The sequence below is a fragment of the Elephas maximus genome, chromosome 7 (genome assembly GCF_024166365.1).
Source record: "Elephas maximus indicus isolate mEleMax1 chromosome 7, mEleMax1 primary haplotype, whole genome shotgun sequence".
Lineage (NCBI taxonomy): Eukaryota > Metazoa > Chordata > Mammalia > Proboscidea > Elephantidae > Elephas > Elephas maximus.
In genome coordinates, this window is record NC_064825.1 from 59837408 (window position 1) to 59857493 (window position 20086).

The 20086-nt window shown below is 42.0% G+C and overlaps 1 protein-coding gene across 1 annotated transcript in view; it reads right to left on the reverse strand.

The window, feature by feature from the left end:
- Positions 1 to 20086, reverse strand: part of FHIP1B (FHF complex subunit HOOK interacting protein 1B) — a 72133-nt gene that overhangs the window by 5023 nt on the left and 47024 nt on the right. The window lies entirely within an intron of this gene.

The following is a 20086-nucleotide window of genomic DNA, read 5'->3' on the forward strand; positions in this document are numbered from 1 at the left end:
ACTTCTGTCTCGATCATGCATTAAAAGCCAATAGAGGCTTTGCCCTGGCTCTAACCCTCTTGCCCCAGAGCTTGACCCCACCATACCTTTCTAACTTCATTCTACCATTTCTACACAGCAGTATTTGTCCCGTATTTTTGTTGCATTTGTCCCTTTCATTCCTTCTGTCTGTGTTTACCTTAAATTCCCTTCCCTTCCACTTCTGCTCATCCATATTTTACCTTTAAATTACCTCCTTAAGACTTAATATACCACTTTGTAAAGGTCAGTGTTCATAATAACATCTCCTTCCTGGAACCCTATTAATTAAACTATTTTTTAACTTGATTATATTTAATCATATTAAATTTAGCTATTACCTTCAGTATTTCACATGAGACTTGCTGAACATCTTGGAAGCTGGGGCTCCCTGTCCAAGAAAATGGATTACCAAATGGAAATTCAGAAGGAGCCTAAAAGATATATTTCTCTACTCTGACCTAGATTCAAATCCTCCCTAAAGGCAATGGAGAGTGGGGTAGAAGGTGAGATTGAGAGGGGCCATCTTCATTGCCTGCTCCTCCTAAACTTCTCAAGCTTCTGCCCCTAGAAATTCCATACAGGTGGCTCTTGCTTGTGTCTAGATCTCCTTATCCATAGGAGTCCCTCAGGGAAATTGTTCTGAGTACAGAGAATCAATTCATTATCACCGGCTCCACTAATACAGCCCTCTTTCCTGCCCCACTTCTTCTCTAAACCTCAATAAGAGTCCATCTTTCCCTGTTGCTGAGAAGGGTTAAGTATGGACCCCTTCTTACCTCAGTTCTTCCCACTACTCAGGTAATATCTGTTCCTTCTGAAGCTCTGGACTGTCTATCAGCTATTAGGGCAAGGGAAAAGGTGACTGATTAAGAATCTGAAAGGGAACATGGAGAAAAGGGATTACGGAAAGAGAATGAAAAAGAGAGAATCAGGAGTAAAAGGTAACAAATAAACACTGGATGTATTTAATGGTATCCAGAAGGCCTCAAGGAGGAGGGCATGCAAAGAAATAAAAACCCAATTTATGAGTCCATCCCTCTGACTCTAAGTAGATACACTGGCTTAGAGCATGATGGACTCTGAGGAGGGAGCAATGGAATTTCAGTGGGTGCAGGGAAGGGAACAGGCCTGATTCAGACAAGAGCCTTGGGCAGACTAACGATTTAACATCCTCTTACTGCTAAAAAAAAAAATTTTTTTTTTTTTTTTTACTGCTAACCAAAAGGTTTGGCAGTTCGAAGACACCCAGCGGCTCTGGGAGAAAGACCTGGCAATCTGCTTCCGTAAAGATTACATCCAAGAAAACTCTGTACAGCAGTTCTACTCTGTCACATGGGGTCTCTATGAATTGAAAATTGACTCAACAGCATCTAACAACAAGCCAGTATATTTTAAATATTATTCAACTTTTACTTAGAGGAAAGGCTGAGCTTTTCTAGGATAAGCACAAATAAGGGCCACTGGTAGCATTGCTCGGCATCTATGCTAAAGAACTTACCCTGAATTTATATAAACAAAAGCCCTACTAGAAAAAAAATGCATTTCCTCAGGAGTAAATTTACTAAACCTTTACTTTCTTCGCACTTCTCCCAACTCCGCCAGTTATCAACATGTTCTTTCTCAAGAAAACAGTAAGGTGCCTGATATAAGTCTTCGTAAAAACAGCTCTGTTTATCTTCTCACAGTTTCACTGATATTTTATTACCCCAAAAGTAAGGTACCAAAGGGGGGATAGGGAGAGGAGGAGCGAGACCTGCTTGGCTACTAGAACTAAGAAGGTTCTGGAACAAAAGTTGTTCTCTGTGGGAGGAAGAATATTCATTTTATTCAGCGGCTGTTGCTTCTTTGGCAAGCACCTTTGGCGTTTTCTAGGCTCATTTAGCAAACAGTCCAGGGTGATAAGAGAGGAACGTCACAGGCGCAAAAAAGTCTCACAGAAAGTATCTCCCGGAGCCCTAAGAGAATATAGGGCTGAACAAGAAAGAAGGGCCAGAATGGTAGAGAAGGGGCAGGAAGCCATGTCGAATGGAAGAGAATGCAGTGCGGTAGGTGAGGATGTGAAGCTCTGGAGCCAGGCTTTCTGAGTTCATTTCCCAGTTCTTCCCTGACTAGCTGGGTGATTTTGAGCAAGTTAGGTAACTTTTGCCTGCCTCATCTTTTTCACCTGTAAAAAGTGGATGTCATGGATTGAATTATGTCCCCCCAAAAATGTGTGTATCAACTTGGTTAGGCCATGATTCCCAGAATTCTGTGGTTGTCCTCCATTTTGTGATTGTAATTTTATGTTAAAGAGGATTAGGGTGGAATTGTAACACCACCCTTACCCAGGTCACATCCCTGATCCAAAGGAAAGGGAGTTTCCCTGGGGTGTGGCCTGCACCACCTTTTATCTCCTAAGAGATAAAAGAAAAGGGAACCAAGCAGAGAGTGGGGAACCTAATACCACCAAGAAAGCAGCACCAGGAGCAGAGTGTATCCTTTGGACACAGGGTCCCTGTGCCTGAGAGGCTCCTCAGCCAGGGGAACCCTTCCTCCAGAACCAACAGAGAGAGAAAGCCATCACCTGGAGCCTATGCCCTGAATTTGGACTTGCAACCTATTAGACTGTGAGAACATAAATTTCTCTTTGTTAAAGCCATCCACTTTTCGTATTTCTGTTATGGTATCACTATATGACTAAGACAGTGGATAACAAACTTAATGAGGTAATTGTAAAGCTTAAATGAGTTAATCCTTATATAGTGGTTGGAAGAGTGGGCTATTATTTTTATTTATAACTGTTTGGCCATCATCCTATTATAGTTTTTCCAGGAGGCAAAAGACATTAATGAATATTTAGCAACATTAAAGCTTATTCTCACCCAAATATGGGTAAAGGAAGCCCTTTCCTAGGAAGAAAGAGGAGGGAAAGGGATGAAAGAAGTGCCCAAGAAGAGAAAAATAGCACTGAGATCAGGCCTCTTAGATGGACCCAGTATCTCAGAATGTAGACCTGAGAAGCTTTGGCTGTGCATCAGGCAGGCCTACTAGCAGATGGACTTAACTTGGGTCAGAATTACCCAGCCAGTAGCCATTCCCACCCTGAGAAATGCAAATCAAAACCACAATGAGATACCATCTCACCCCGGTATTACTGGCACAAATAAAAAAAAAAAAAAAACAGGAAATAACAAATGTTAGAGAAGCTGCAGGGAGATTAGAACTCTTATGCACTACTGGTGGGCGTGCAAAATGGTAAAACTATTTTGGAAAATAATATAGCACTTCCTTAAAAGGCTAGAAATAGAAATACCAAATGATCCAGCAATCCCACTCCTAAGAATATATCCTAGAAAAATAAGAGCCGTCACATGAATAGACATATGCACATCCATGTTCATTACAGCATTGTCCACAACAGCAAAAAGATGGAAACAACCTAGGTGCTTATCAACAGATAAATGGATAAACTATGGTACATACACACAATGGAATTCTACACAACAGTAAAGAACAATGATGAACCTGTGAAGCATCTCACAATCTGGAGGGCATTATGCTGAGTGAAATAAGTCAATCACGAAAGGACAAACATTGCATGAGTCGACTACTATAAAAACTCATGAAAAGATTACACACAAAAAGAAACACCTTTGACGGTTATAAGGAAGGAGAGGGGTGGGAAGGGAAAAACGCTAAATAGACAACAGATAAGTGGTAACATTGGTGAAGAGTAAGACAGTACACAATACTGGGTAAGCCAGCACAACTTGACCAAGACAAAGTCACAGAAGCTCCATAGGCATATCAAAACTCCTTGAGGGACCAAATTACTGGGTTGAGGGCTGTGGGACCATGGCCTCAGGGGACATCTAGCTCAACTGGCATAACATAGTTTGTAAAGAAAGTGTTCTTTGTTCTACTTTGGTGAATAGCATCTGGGGTCTTAAAAGCTTGTGAGCGGTCATGTAAGGGAGAATGAAGAAGACCAAAGACACAATGGAAATATTAGTCCAAAGGGTTAATGGACTACAACCACCACAGCCTCCACAAGACTGAGTCCAGTATAACTAGATGGTATCCGGCTACCACCACTGACTGCTCTGACAGAGATCACAATAGAGGGTCCCAGACAGGGATGGAGAAAAATGTAGAACAAAATTCTAACTCACAAAAAAAAAGGCCAGACTTACTGGTCTGACAGAGGCTGGAGAAATCCCGAGAGTATGGCCCCTGGACACCCTTTTAACTCAGTAGTGAAGTCACTCCTGAGGTTCACCCTTCAGCCAAAGATTAGACAGACCCATAAAACAAAATGAGACTAAATGGACATACCAGCCCAGGGGCAAGGACAAGAAGGCAGGAGGGGACAGGAAAGCTGGTGATGGGGAAGGTCAAGAAGGAGAGAGTGTTGACGTGTCATGGGGTTGGCAACCAATGTCACAAAACAATATGTATACTAATTGCTTAATGATAAGCTAGTTTGCTCTGTAAGCCTTCATCTAAAGTGCAATAAAACACATAAATAAAAAGAATTACCTAGGCAGCTTTCCTCAAATGCTTGAAAACACCTATCTCTCTCAGTAGAAGCAGAGAGAAATTCTCTCCATCATTTTCAGAAGCCCCCAGGGAGATGGCAGAGGGGTGGGAGTCATTGCCTCAGCTCTAGAACAAGGGAGAATTGGGAGTGGACATCATCTGGAAGACATGGTCCAGGCTAAGGAGAAATGGAGCCACTTCTAGCTGCAGCCCCTGACCAGACTCTGCTCTCCCTTCCTCTTCCAGTGTCTTCCCTTCTTCTGTGAGCCCACCCAACTTTATATTTGGGTGATGTCCATTCCCTATTTAGGGGCTTATGTAAAGGCTTTTTATGTCTCTACACAGTCTTAATTTTGAAAGACCCTCCTAATAACAGAAAAACATATTAAGATGCACCCAAAGACCACATTAGATATATATTTCAGATAACTATATAGGGGGTTGAGTTACAGTTACTTTTTTGCTTAATTGCATAGTCTAGACATTTATTTAAACAAGTATTAATTTCATTTTTTCATGTTCCTTGTACATTTGTTTCAGATTTTTCACCACTAAGTTTCTTCAGGAAACCCTGGTGGCATAGTGGTTAAGTGCTATGGCTGCTAACCAAGAGATTGGTGGTTTGAATCCTCCAGGCGCTCCTTGGAAACTCTATCGGGCAGTTCTACTCTGTCCGATAGGGTCACTATGAGTCGGAATCGACTCAACGGCAATGGGTTTTTGTTTTGGAAGTTTCTTCAAAATGCACAGGCTCTATACACTGAAGACTTGTCCCTAATAGATAAAACAGCTCTGCCCTCCCCTCAGGCCATAGGCCTGGACTCTGTTTGCAGCACACTACATGGCAGACACTATTGCAAGAAGTTTGTTTCTAGTAATACGTAAAGTACCAAACTTTGGAAATGGTTTACTCTCTTAATAAATTGGAGCAAGTTCAGATTTATACCTCTAATAACCTCACTCCCATTCACATGCACTTAAAAGATGGCATGTAAAATGTTTTCATAATCTAAAGCCAGTCTTCTCTACACTGCAGAGGTTCTGAGCTAGATTTACTGACATACTCTTAGCGGAGACTCACATTTTTTAATGGCTACGCACCTCAAGAAAAATATTCATCTGCCCATTTGTTTTATTCCCCACAAATATCTTAGGAATTCTGTCAAAATTTCAGTAAGCATATGGTGGTGTATCATGTATAAACGTTATCTGCCATGTCCTTGTGATGTGGTAGCAAAAATAGGGAGAACCCCAGCTCTAAGCCACAATATCTTCCTTTCCCAATTTCTGTATATGTTCTGCAAAATGCAGGACAAGTCAGGGCAGAGAACAAGGAGAATTTTTCAGGTTTAGATACTGTTGACATCCAGATTCCCAAGAGAGCTTCTTCAAGATTCTTCCCCACTTTGAGACCGGGGAGTTCATAGTAATAAGCACAGAGCCTGCACATCAATAGGTACGTAGGAAATATTTGAACAAATAAGGCATGGAATTAGTGAATTAATCCTTCTCTAGTAGCTTTCTTGTTTTGCCCAAAAATGAGGTGGTTTTTAAAACCTGAACCATTTTCATGAATAGCCCTACTAGTATCCCCTATCCTGGCTGTGTTTATTCTGACCTCTATTTGAGCTGTCCTCTAAGCTACCCTTATTACAAACCTATTTATTAACAAGTCTCTATTCCCTAGATCTTCCTTGAGCCTTATGTGATCCCCCTCTGCATTCCTATTCCTGTCTCTAACCAGTGTCCACGGACTAGTGCCACTGATATCTCCTCCAGTGCCCATACTCCTCCTGTGTCCTATTGTGCTGCAATTTCTTTCTCAGTCTTTGGCTTATTGATCCTTTGTCCTTCCACTTCCTCTCTCCCAGCCCCCAGCCTCTATTCCTTACAGGTACTCCTAAATATTCACATACACACACACACACACACACACACATCCTTGCCAATCCTTCCACCTTAAATGCTTCTAAACTCACCTACTACATCACAGTATCAGATGAACGATTAAAAAGTGTTAGAGAAGAGCTGAAAACAGCTTACTCTGAAAGAAGAGGAATAAGACGAGTAGGCTGGAGACTGATCATGTTGGCATGAGGGATGTCACTGTTCCCACTCTCTACAGGGCCTTTATATCTAGACACTGAGAAGCCACATGCTCCTTCTTCTGGAGGCGGGTGTCAGAGTCACCCCTGGGATCATTTAGCACAAGGTCAGTGAGCCAAGGGAAAAATGAAAACCTTTCCCCTAGTGTCAAGAGGGAGCACTAGACATGTAGTGGCTCCAGATAAAACGCACATAGACTACTTAAAGGCACAGCATAAGGTAAGAAAGGAGGCAGGAATCCTAGCAAAATAATATAACTGCTAACATTTTCAAGGCCTCTAAGTTTCACAGAAGCACTGGTGGCACAATGTTAAGCTCTCAGTTGCTAACCAAAAGGTCAACAGTTCAAACCCACGAGCAGCTCCATAGGAGACAAGGCTTGGCAATCTGCTCCCTCAAAGATTATAGCCTAGGAAACCCTGTGTGGCAGTTCTACTCTCATATAGGCCACCAGGAGTTGGAATCAACTCCATGGCTCACAACAACAAATATTTGTTGAGCTACATCCTTATCATCGGGTTAAGGGTTTAAAATAAATTACCTCATTTAATTCTCACGACAACTCAATGAGATAAGACACTATTATTATACCCATTTGACAAGTGACAAAATAGAGGCTTAGAGAGACTAAGTAGCTGATAAGGAGAAAAAAAAAATGCCTTTAGCTGACCATATCAAATCATTCAGATTTAGTCCAGAAACACTGGTTATGGGTAGCTAGGAGGGATAATTTTGAAGCAACATTGTACAGTCAATAATTCAACACAAGTTCAAGAAAAAAAATAGAACAGAATAAATGAAAAGGCAATAAAAATCTTTTTCACTATTAAAACAAAAATTTATCTTGTGTGAGAGTTTAATTACAGTATTCTAACATCGTTGGAAGGAGAGTACTTTTTCCCACCTCTTCTTGTAAATTTTGGAGTAAAGATGTTGCTTGGAATCCAATAAGGCAAAAAGAAAAAAGAAAATAATGGCATGAATCTAGCAATCCTACTCCTAGGTATTTACCCAAAAGAAATAAAGATGTAAGTCTACAAACTCCTTGAACATAAATATGCATAGCAGTTTTACTTGCAGTACTGAAAAACTGGAAAAAACCTGTATGTCCATCAACAGGAGAATGGATAAACAATTTGTGGTATATTCATACAATGGAATATTACTCAGCAATTAAAATAAACAAACTACTAAAACATGTAGCAATAGAAATTAACCTCAAAATAATTATATTGAGTGAAAAATGCCAGACACAACAGCCTATGTACTGTATCAGCCTGTTCATATGAAGTTCTGCAACAGGAAAAACACTATTAATCAAAACAGTGGTTGCCTCTGGGGTGGAAGGGAGCAGAAGGAACTTTTCTTTGAAGAAAAGATTCTATATATTGATGAGTGTGAGTTACACGTGTGTTTGCATTTGTCAAAAGTCATTAAACTGCACTTATAAATTTTGCTGTACGAATATCTCAAAAAAATGTCACCCGTGTTGCAGCAGTGTCCTCTTCTTCTAGGGAACCAAAGAAGAAAGAAGAGAGGTTGGAGACATGAAGTGGGAGAGAGAATAGAGAGAGAGGCAAGATCTTTCTCCTTTTCTTACAATCTCTTGCCTTAGATTTATTTGTCCTCTTTATGTAATAGAAAAACTTATATCCAAGCCTATGGTCAACCACATATCTCTGGACTGTGATAAGAGAAGAAATATATTTCTTTGAACTACTGTGTTTTTGCATTACTGTGCTATTTCTTGTATCCTAACAACAACAGAGCTCACATTTCAACTTTGCTTGTAGGGGCCTGTCTTTCCTTGGGTTTTGTGATGGTTACGATTGTGTGTCCACTTGGCTGGACATGATTCTCAGTGGTTTGGCAGTTGTGATGTAGTTTGGCAGCTATGTAATGATGTAATCACCTCTGCAATGAGATCTGATATAATGTAATCATCTCCATGAAGATATCTGCTTTGAGCAGCCAATCAGTTGAAAGAGAGTTCCCTTGGGGGTGTGGCTGACATCCAATGTGTGTGGACTTTATGGCAAAGCTCACTGGCTATTGCTCACTCTGGATGCAGCAGCTGGCTCCTCATCTGATCTCCAGTTCTTGGGACTTGAGCTAGCAGCTTACCAGCTGATCTTGGGATTTGCCAGCCTCCTCAGCCTGTAAGCCAGTGGGCTACCCATCTTACCTGCCAATCTTGCTGATATTGGGATTTGTTGGCCTCTGCAGCCTGTGAGCCAGCAGCCTGCTGTCTGACCTGCCAACCTTGGGTTCACCAGCCCCTGCAGCTACATGAGCCAGGAGAAGCCTCCAGCCTGGCCCACAGACTTGGGGCTTTCCAGCCTCTACAACCTGTGTGAGTCATTTCCTTGATATAAATCTTCCTCTTTCTCTTTCTCTGTCTCTGCCTCTCTCTCTCTCTCTGAACTGCCAACCTTTTGGTTAGCAGACAAATTCTTAACCACTATGCCACCAGGGTTTCCATATATATATATATATACACCCATTGCTGTCAAGTCAATTCCGACTAATAGCAACCCTATAGGACAGTGTAGAGCTGCCCCATAGGAGTTTTCAAGGAGTGGCGGGTGGATTCAAACTGCCAACCTCTTGGCTAGCAGCCAAGCTCTTAACCACTGCACCACCAGGGCTATATATATATATATATATATATACACATCACTGGTTTTGCTTCCGTAGCAAATCCAGCCTATAAAACATTTGGTACTAAAAGTTGTTCTAGAGAAACAAAATTTTAAGGATGAGTTTTCTAAATTGATTCTCAAGCCTGGTTAGTCTTAAAGATGTTGATTACTCTGCTTCCAGTAGTAAAGAGGGCACTGCTAATCTATGGCATGAGATAGCAATAGATATATGCAAAATATCACCACAAATTGATCAGGCATTGGTGAGAAGCTAGGTTCTGGGTGATCACATGTTTGATACCTTTCTACAAATTTCTCAGAATGCAAAATATAAGGAAGCTGGCTGGTTGGTCCTATTTTCACAGACAAAGTGGTGAAAGAAAGAGATGATGCCAGGGATTCAGGGTCATAGCCCAAATGCTGCATAAATGACCTCAAAGTTTCCACCCGTACCTTGAAAAAAAGCCTTATTTCTTGCAGCAACAGAGTTGAAAACCAAACCCAGGGCCTTATCTTAAGAGTGGCTGAATTGCAATGCAATTGAAGTCCCAACTCAAATGGTGTCTGAAGTTAAGGTAAGGGCATTGATTGGAAAGAAATGGGATCCTGAAATTTGAGATGGGGACATATGAGCAGATAATCAGGAAGCTGGGGATGCTGAGCCCCTAAATTCTTTTGAGTCACTCCTGCCAACAGAATCGGCCTCTCACTCCTGAATCTGAAGCGATTACTCCATCTTGTCTGCTAGCCACCCTCCCCAGTAAAACAACTATCCCCTCCACCCCCATTTGATGAGATTAATCCAGCTGTGGCTGAAGAGCCTTTGTCTAAATCATCCCCTGGGGAGGTGTCAGAGTCATTGCCTGGGGCCTTGTCTGAGGCAGATGCCCTACAGGATGTTGCTGAATGTTCTCAGAACACGTCCCCACAACCCATTTTTGCTTCTAATCCTATAACCAGATTTAAGTCCCAGCGAGCCCCAAAAGGTGAAGTACAAACCATGACCAGGAGGAGGTATGCTACACTCCAAAAGAACTGTTTGAGTTTTCTAACGGGTACAAAAGAAATCTGGGGAATATGTGTGAGAATGGCTATCAAGGGTGTGGGATAGTAGGGCAAGGAACATAAAGTTGGATCAGTCTGAGTTTATTGATATGGGCCCACCAGGCACAGATTCTTCATTCCATGTTTCAGCTGGAGAGATTAGGAAAGGATCTAATAGTTTTATTTGGTTGGTTCACTGAAGCATGGATTATGAAGTGGCCTACACTAAATCAAGCTGAAGTTCCAGACCTGCCTGGGTAAACTGTAAAAGAAGGAATCCAATGTCTTAGGGAAATTGGCATCTTAGAGTGCATTTATCAGGTGAGACCACAGAGCCACATATGAAGTGCCCAGGGGACACACCTTTTACCACAATGATGAGGAACAAATTTGTGAAGGGAGCCCCAGCATTCTTGAAGACTGCTGTGATTGTTATTTTATGTAAGTCAGATTTGACAGTGCGAACTGCCCTAACTGAATTAAGATACCTAACTATAATGGGGCTGATCAGACCTCAGGGTGGTAGGAGCCAAGTGAGGGCACTCAATTGACAAAGACAAGGTGGACTTGGTTACCATAATGGATAGTGAAGTCAAAGCAGTAATCAGAATAGTCTGACTCATACGGACTTATGGCAATGGCTACTTATCATGGTGTCCCTACGAGTGAAATAGATAGGAAATCTAAATATTTACTTGATCTCTACAAGCAGAAGAATTTTAGGTCAAGTGAACAGCAGTCTAACTCAAATTGCCAGAATAGAGAGTCATGGCCCCTCAATCAATTCCCAAACTTGAGCCAGTTTATAGACCCACAACCCCTTAAATGAATAGGAGACTATGTCCCCTTGAGGAAGGACATCACTACACTACCAAAAACTTATACTGTTAATCTTTCTCCCAGCCTTCCCCAAAGGGAACTACTACTTTTTATGAGAGTGACTATTCAATGGGGAAAAGGGAATAATCAGACTTTTCAGGGATTACTGGATATGGCTCTGAACTGACACTAAGTCCAGGAGACCCAAAATGTTACTGTGGCCCACGAGTCAGAGTGAGGGCATATGAGGGTCAGGTTATTAATGAAGTCTTAGCTCAGGTTCAGCTCACAGTGGGTCCCCAAATTCATCTTGTGATTTTCCCAGTTCCAGAATGCATAATTGGAATAGATATACTCAGCAACTGGCAGAACCCCACATTGAATCTCTGACAAGTGCAGTTAGGGCTGTTTTGGCAGGAAAAGCCAAGTGGAAGCCATTAGAACTGCCTCTACCTAGGAAAATAGGAAACCAAAAGCAATACCGCATTCCTGGAGGGATTGCAGAGATTACTGCCACTGCCATGGATTGAATTATGTCTCCCAAAAAATATGTGCATCAACTTGGTTAGGCCATGATTCCCAGTATTCTGTGGTGGTTCTCCATTTTGTGATTGTAATTTTATGTTAAAAGGATTAGGGTGGGATTGTAACACCCTTACCAGGTCACATCCGTGAGCCAATGTAAAGGGAGTTTCCCTGGGATGTGACCTGCACCACCTTTTATCTCTCAAGAGATAAAAGGAAACGGAAGCAAGCAGAGAGTTGGGAACCTCATACCACCAAGAAGGCAGCACCAGGAGCAGAGCATGTCCTCTGAACCTGAGTTTCCTGTGCTGAGATGTTCCCAGACCAAGGGAAGACTGATGACGAGGACCTTCCCCCAGAGCCGACAGAGAGAGAAAGCTTTCCCCTGGAGCCAGCACCCTGAATTCAGAATTGTAGCCTATTGGACTGTGAGAGAATAAATTTCTCTTTGCTAAAGCCATTCACTTATGGTATTTCTGTTATGGAAGCACTAGATGACTAAGACAGCCACCATCAAGGACTTGTAGGATGCAGGGGTGGTGATTCCCACTACATCCCCCATTTAACTCATCTATTGGCCTGTGCAAGAGAACAGATGGATCTTGGAGAATGACAGTGGATTATTGAAAGCTTAACCAGGTGGTGACTCCAATTGCAGCTGCTGTTCCAGAAGTGGCTTCATTGCTTGAGCAAATTAATACATCTTCTGGTACCTGGTATGCAGCTATTGATCTGGCTAATGCCTTTTTCTCCATAGCTGTTTTAAAAGGCCACCAGAAGCAGTTTGCCTTCAGCTGGCAAGGCCATAATACACCTTCATTGTCCTACCTCAGAGCTATAGCAACTCTCCAGCCCTATGTCATAATTTAGTCCACAGGGAACTTGGTCGCTTTTCCCTTCCACAAGGCATCCCACTGGCCCATTACATCGATGACATTATGCTGACTGGACCTAATAAGGAAGAAGTGTAATGACTCTGGACTTATCGGTAAAACATTTGCATGCTAGAGGGTGGGAAATTAATCCAATAAAAATTCAGGCATCTTCCACATCAAAGAAATTTCTATAGGTTCAGTAGTGTGGGGGCATGTCAAGATATTCCTTCTAAAGTGAAGAACAAGTTATTGCATATGCACCTTCCACAGCTAACGAGAAGGCACAACACCTGGTAGGCCTCTTTGGATTTTGGAGACAACCAAAAACCCATTGTCGTTGAGTCGATTCCGACTCAAAAGTAAACCTATAGAACAGAGTAGAACTGCCCCATAGAGTTTCCAAGAAGCGCCTGGTAGATTCGAACCGCTGACCTTTTGGTTAGCAACGGTAGCACTTAACCACTATGCCTACCCCTAATTTGGATGTGCTATTCTGGCCTAAAATCAAGTGACTCAAAAAGCTGCTAGTTTTCAGTGAAGCCCAGAACAAAAGAAGGCTCTGCAACAGGTTCAGGCTGCTGTGCAAGCCACTCTGCCACTTGGGTCATATGATCTGGCTGATCCAATGGTGCTTGAAGTGTCAATGGCAGATAGAAATGCTGTTTGGAGTCTTTGGCAGGCCCCTATTGGTGAATCACAGTGCGGCCCTAAGGATTTTGAAGCAAAGCCCTGCCATCCTCTGCAGATAACTACACTCCTTTTGAGAAGCAGCTTTTGGATTTTTTCTGGGCCTTAGTAGAGACTGAATGCTTAGCCATGGGCCACAAAGTCACCATGTGGCCTGAGCTGCTCATCATGAATTGAGTGTTGTTTGACCCACAGAGTCATAAAGTCGGACATTCACAACAGCACTTCATCATTAAATGGAAGTGGTATATACCAGATCAGGCCCAAGCAGGATCTGAAGGCACAAGTTGCATGAGGAAATGACCCAAATGCCCATGGTCTTTACTCCTGTCACGTTATCTGCCCTCTCCCAGTCTGCACCTATGGCCTCATGGGGAGCTCCTTATGATCAGTTGACTGAGGAAAAGAAAACATACACCTGGTTTACAGGTGATTCCGCATGATAAGCAGACACCACTCAAAAGTGGACAGCGACAGGACTACAGTCCCTGGCTGGAATTTCTCTGAAGGACAGTGCTGAAGGGAGTTCCTCCCAATGAGCAGAACATTAAGCAGTGCACCTGGTTGTTCACTTTGCTTGGAAGGAGAAATGACCAGACGTGTGATTATATACTGATTCATGGGCTTGTGGCCAATGGTTTGGCTGGTCAGAGACTTGGAAGGAACATGATTGGAAGATTGGTAACAAGGAGGTATAGGGAAGAAGTATGTGGATAGACCTCTCTGAATGGACCTAAGAAGTGAAGATATTTGTGTCTCATGTGCTCACCAAAGTATTACCTTGACAGAGGAGGATTTTAAAAGTCAAGTGCATAGGATGACACGTTCTGTGGAAACCAGTCACGCTCTTTCCCCAGACACTGCCATCATTGCCCAATGGGCTCATGAACAAAGTGGTCATGGTGGCAGGAATGGAGGTTATGCATGGGCTCAGCAACATGTACTTCCCACTCAGCAAGGCTGACTTGGCTACAGCCTCTGCTGAGTGCTTGATCTGCCAGCAACAGAGACCAACACTGAGTCCTTGATATGGCACCATTCCTTGAGGTGGTCAGCCAGCAACCTTGTGGCACGTTGATTATACTGGATCACTTCCATCATCAAAAGGGCGGCATTTTGTTTTTACTAGAATAGACACTCTGGGTACAGATTTGCCTTCCCTGCATGCAATGCTTCTGCCAAAACTACCATTTGTGGACTTACAGAATGCCTTATGCACCATCACGTTATCCAACACAGCATCATCTCAGATCAAGGGACTCATTTAATAGCAAATGAAGTGCAGCAATGGGTCCATGTTCATGAAATTCACTGGCCTTACCATTTTCTCCATCATTCTGAAGCAGCTGTCTTGATAGAACAGTGAAATTATCTTCTAACGACACTATTACAGGGCCAGATAAGTGGCAATACCTTGCAAGGCTGGGGCAAAGCTCTCCAGGAGGCTGTATGTGCTCTAAAGCAGCATCCAATATGTGGTGCTGTTTCTTCCATAGCCAGGATTCATGGGTCCAGGAATCAAGGGGTAGAAATGGGAGTGGCACCACTCACAAATGCCTCTAGTGACCCACTCACAAAATTTTTGCTTCCTGTCCCCTTGACCCTATGCCCTGCTAGTCTAGAGGTCTTAGTTCCAAGTTGTGGAATGCTCCCACCAGAAGACACAACACTGATTCCATTGAACTGGAACTTAAGAATGCCACCCAGTCATTTTGGTCTCCTTATGCCTCTGAATCAACAGGCAAAGAAGGGAGTTACTGTATTGGATGGTGTGATTGATCCTGATTACCAAGAGAAAAATCGTATTGATATTACATAATGGAGGTAAAGAAGAGTATGTCTGGAATACAGGATATCCCTTAGGACATCTCTTGGTACTACGATGTTATGTGATTAAAGCCAACGAAAACTACAGCAACCCAAATCCAACATGACTACTAATGGCCCACACCCTTCAGAAATGAAGGTTTAGGTCAACCCACCAGGCAAAGAACCATGACCAGCTGAGGTGCTCACTGAGAGTAAAGGGAATACGGAATGGGTGGTGGGAAAAGGTAGGTCTAAATATCAGCTATGACCATGTGACAGTTGCAAAAACGAGGACTGTAACTGTTACGAGTATTTCTTCCTTGTATGTGTGTATCAAATATTTTTGTTTTCTTCACTTAGAAAATATAAAATGTAAACTGGGCTAGTGCATTTTCTGGTACACATTTATATCATGTTAAGTACAAGTATGACTTTATGATTGTCTTTATTTAGAGACTGTGCATGGTTTAGGGAGATGTGTGAAGATGTCAAGTTGACAAGGGGTGGACTGTGATAGTTAAGATTGTGTGTCAACTTGGCTGGACCATGATTCTCAGTGGTTTGGCAGTTGTGATGTAGTTTGGCAGCTATGTAATGATGTAATCACCTCCGTGATGAGATCTGCTATGAGCAGCCAATCAGTTGAAAAGAATTTTCCTTGGGGGTGTGGCCTGGATCCAATATATATAGGCTTTCTGGCAAAGCTCACTGGCTTTTGCTTGCTCTGAATCCTGCAACTGGCTTCTCATCTGATCTCCAGCTCTTGGGACTTGAGCTAGTAGCTTACCTACCAATCTTAGAATTCATCAGCCTCCTTAGCCTGTGAGCCAGTAGCCTACTGTCTGGCCTGCCAGTATGGAGTTTGCCAGCCCCTGCAGCTATGTAAGTCAGGAGAAGCCTCCGGACTGACCAATGGACTTGGGACTTTCTCGTGTCTACATCTGCATGAGCTATTTCCTTGCTCGCTCTCTCTCTCGATATATATATATTCACTGGTTTAACTTCTCCAGAACAGAGTTTTTTAGAGAACATAGTCTAACACAGGTTTCAAATTACTTGGTTGCCTGCTCTTTGATGGGTTCAAGGGAAGTTGTTAGTTTGTAGTTTATTTTGCTTTTTCTTGTTGTTAGAGTGGAGAAATCCTCTTTCCAGCTTTCTAAATCCTAGGCAGAAGCCATTAATTAATATTTATTGAATGAATGAGAACAAATAAAAGTAACCATGCCCACTACCTAGACAACATGAGGATGTCTACCTGCACTATGTTCATCACAAAAGGACTTTTGCTAATTTTTTTAGTAAGTGGAAAATAAATTCTCCACTCATTATTATTCTTTGTAAAATATTTCTTGCCTGTAACACCAGTAAGTTTTCTGTGAAAATGCAAAAAGCCAAAAATAGCAAAGAAACTCTTGAAGGAGAAAATCAACTTGGGAGAACTCATACAGCTTTTGTGGATATCAAGAATTATCATAAAATTATGGTAATTAGGTCAGTCTTATGCTGATATAAAAAAGAAAGAGACAAATAGAGCAAGAAACAGAAGAGAATATCCAGAAACAGACTCATACAACAAACGTATATTTATGACAAAAGTGTCACTGCAAATCAGTGAGGAAATGAAGGTCCTCTCAACAAGTGATGGTAGGACAATTAGTTATCCATATTAATTTTTTTTCCACATGGAAACCTCACCCCTATTTATCTTCTTATACAAAAATCAATTCCTGGTGGCTTGTAGAACTAAACGTAAAAGAGAAAGCAAAGAAGTGTTCCAGAAAATAATTTGGAGAATGTCTTCATGATACCAATTTACAAAAAGTTTTGTTAAACTGATTACAAAAAGCACAAATCTTAAGTTAAAGGGTTGTTAAATTTTACCATATTAAAAATAAGGACTACTATTCATCAAAAAATGTATCCTGAAGAGAATGAAAAGGAAAGCCATGAAATACGGAAATATATTTGTAATGCATATAACTGAAAATGAATTCAACTTCAGAATATTTAAAGAATTCCTTTAAAAAATCAGTAAGAAAAAAATCAAACAATCCAAAAAAAAGAATGAATGATACTGAATGATTTGAGTATGACTGTAGAGTGATTTTAGCACACAGTGATGGTTAGTTAAATGTGACAAAGTTTAGAAGATAAGGCAAATGCTGTTATCAGGCACAAGCTGTGTTAGGGTTCAAAGGAGAAAAGGAAGCTGAGAGGTTCAGAGACAACAGGCTAAGCACAAGAAACAAACATCAGAATGAAGAAGATAACTTTGTGATGGCACGTTGAAGAGAACTCGAGACAGCCCGTGTCCGGACTCCTTAGACTACTAAACAGCTCTGTAACATTGCCCCTTCCACACAAAAAGGGAGAAAAGCATGGGCTAGGAATATATGCAAAGAGGTGATTGGTCAATGCAGAAAACGGGAATGTCACTATTCACATTGTAGAAGAGGCAGATTTGAGTAAAGTGAAAAACTGAGGCAACCATCTATAGTACTGTACTTGGCACGTAGCAAGTTCTTAATGTTTTCTGAATGCTGTGGGTGACATTAGCACTTTCCCTTGTTTTAAGTGTCACTCGTGCAGCGCGTGTTTGTTTGGAGGAAAGAGGTAATTATGGAAAAAGATAAAGGCACTACCTATTACCTCAGAAAAGAACTTCAGGGAGTTAATTTCCTGAGAGATGGTCTCAACCCAATCCCAACAAAGGAAGTCAATTTAGGAGCCCTCTTCTAAATGCCAGATTCAAAGACAAAAATAGATTGAAAGTGAAGGGATGGAAAAAATGTTCCATGAAAATAGTAACCAAAGTTAAAGGTAACTACTCGTCTTCTGCAAGGAAGTCTTTGGTAGACCATTCCAGAATTGGCCTCCTCAGCCAATATTCATCAAAAAGGCCAAGTCAAAAAATGTTCTTCCACACCTCACATGGAAGTAAATGATCAGATAAGTTAAGGGGGTTCAGGGTCCTAACTCAATCTTACAGGTGCAGTGTTGCCTTGGAGACAAGCATGGGAACTATGACCTCAGTACGTAGGAGGGGACTAGGTTCACTTCTATATAGGGTCAAAGGCTGAGTCAGTCCCAGGAGTGCTGACAATATGGCAGGAGGGTTGATAAAAATTAGATGTGACCTCTCCGTACCCCTACCAAAACCTGACTTCCACCATATCCTATTATAGTGGAAAGGGAGAACAATTACTCTCCTAAATCTGTGATATCAGTGCCCGCACATCCACTTTCCTAAAGATTAGTGACTCTCAGTGCCCCCAGATCTTTATATAATATTAAGGACCTTCTCGAGGAAGTACTGGGGAAACCGAGATGAAAAGGAATGGTGAAGCTAGAAGATAGAATGGGTAGAGTTGTTCCATGACACCTTCCATATCTCCATAGGGTGGTGCCATCTGCTCCTACCTTAGGTTATGGGAGTCACTGTGCCACTCCTAAAACTGAGGGAAGATGAAGCATGGAGTAATGCGGTAACACTGGTTACAAAGGGGCCTCATCTAACCTGGGAATTGAGACGTGGCAATTGAGTACTTGCATTAGGAAGTTTCTAAAAGAGGTTTTAGCACTGAGTGACACTCTAGGACCCAAGATTTTCTGATCCATAATCTATTGAGTAAATAGATAATCTATTCTTATGAGTTGCTGTTCTTGGGTTATCATAAACAGAGAACCATAGACTAGGCCCACATAGATACAAGTTAAGGTCGATCCCTAAACAGAATCCTCCTCTTCTATTTTCCATGCCAGTGCTGAACCAACTAAGTGGTCCAGTGACCCTCAGGGCTATCACGTCTCTGGAGAGCAGGTTATAGAATACAGCCCCACAAGGTCCCAGGTGCATTGTCAGATCCCCTCCTCTAATGGCCAATAAAGCAGGGAAAGTCCAGCCAGTTGACCCCCGACACGTGCTCAGAGAACTCCCATAAGAATGGGCTGGGGCCTAGCAGACCAACTCAGAAGATTTTCTAGAGAGAAAGTCAATGATATTCCTTAATACATCTTAGATTACTGGAGAGAAATGCATAGTATGGCAGATTTTCAGGAACTTAATGACTTCAATTTTGGACTTTTTGAGCTTAAGGAGCCTGTGATTTATCTTCTGAACAATTAAAAGCTACCGCCCAGGACAGGCAGGCGGCAGCCATTAGTATTCTCGCTTAAGGCCAAGGACATTTTTTTTCCCCAGCCCTCTCCTTCTTCTTGGCTCTCAACTGACTGCTCCCATTACCCAAGAGCTCCTCTCTCCCCCTCAATGGATAGGAGATACCATTTACTACAAAATAATTGCAGCTCTTTCTACATTTCGATATTCAGCATTCCTAGGACCCCCTGACAATCCCAAAGTCCCCTAAACTCATTCTCCCAGGACCAAGTGTCTTTTGCCCCAAGTGAATTAGTTTCCTGTGGCTGATATAACAAATTACCACAAACTTAGAGGCTTAAAACAACATAAGTTTATTTTCTCACAGTTTAGGAGGCTAGAAGTCTAAAATCAGTATCACTGGGTTGAAATGAAGTATTGGTAGAGCCCCACTCCCTGCAAAGGCCTTAGAGGAGAATCTGTTCCTTGTCTCTGCCAGATTCTGGTGGCTTCTGACATTACGGTCTTCAAGCCCAGCATCTTCAAATATTTCTCTTGCTTCATCTTCACATTATCTTCTTTTCCTCTTATAAAGATGATATTCTTCTTCCTCCCTCTTATAACCACACATATGATTGCAGTTAGGACCCACTCTGATAATCCAGGATAATCTTCCCATCTCAAAATTCTTAACTTAATCATACCCACAAAGACCCTGTTTCCAGGTAAAGTAACATTTACAGATTCCAGTAACTAAGATCTGACATTTTGGGGAGGCCATTTTTCAGCCTACCACACCAACTATCCTAGAACACTCCTGTTGTTATTAGGTGCCATAGGGTTGTTTCCAACTCATAGCGACCCTATGTATAACAGAATGAAACATTGCCCAGTACTGTGCCAGCCTCACAATCATTGCTATGTTTGAGCCCACTGTTGCAGCC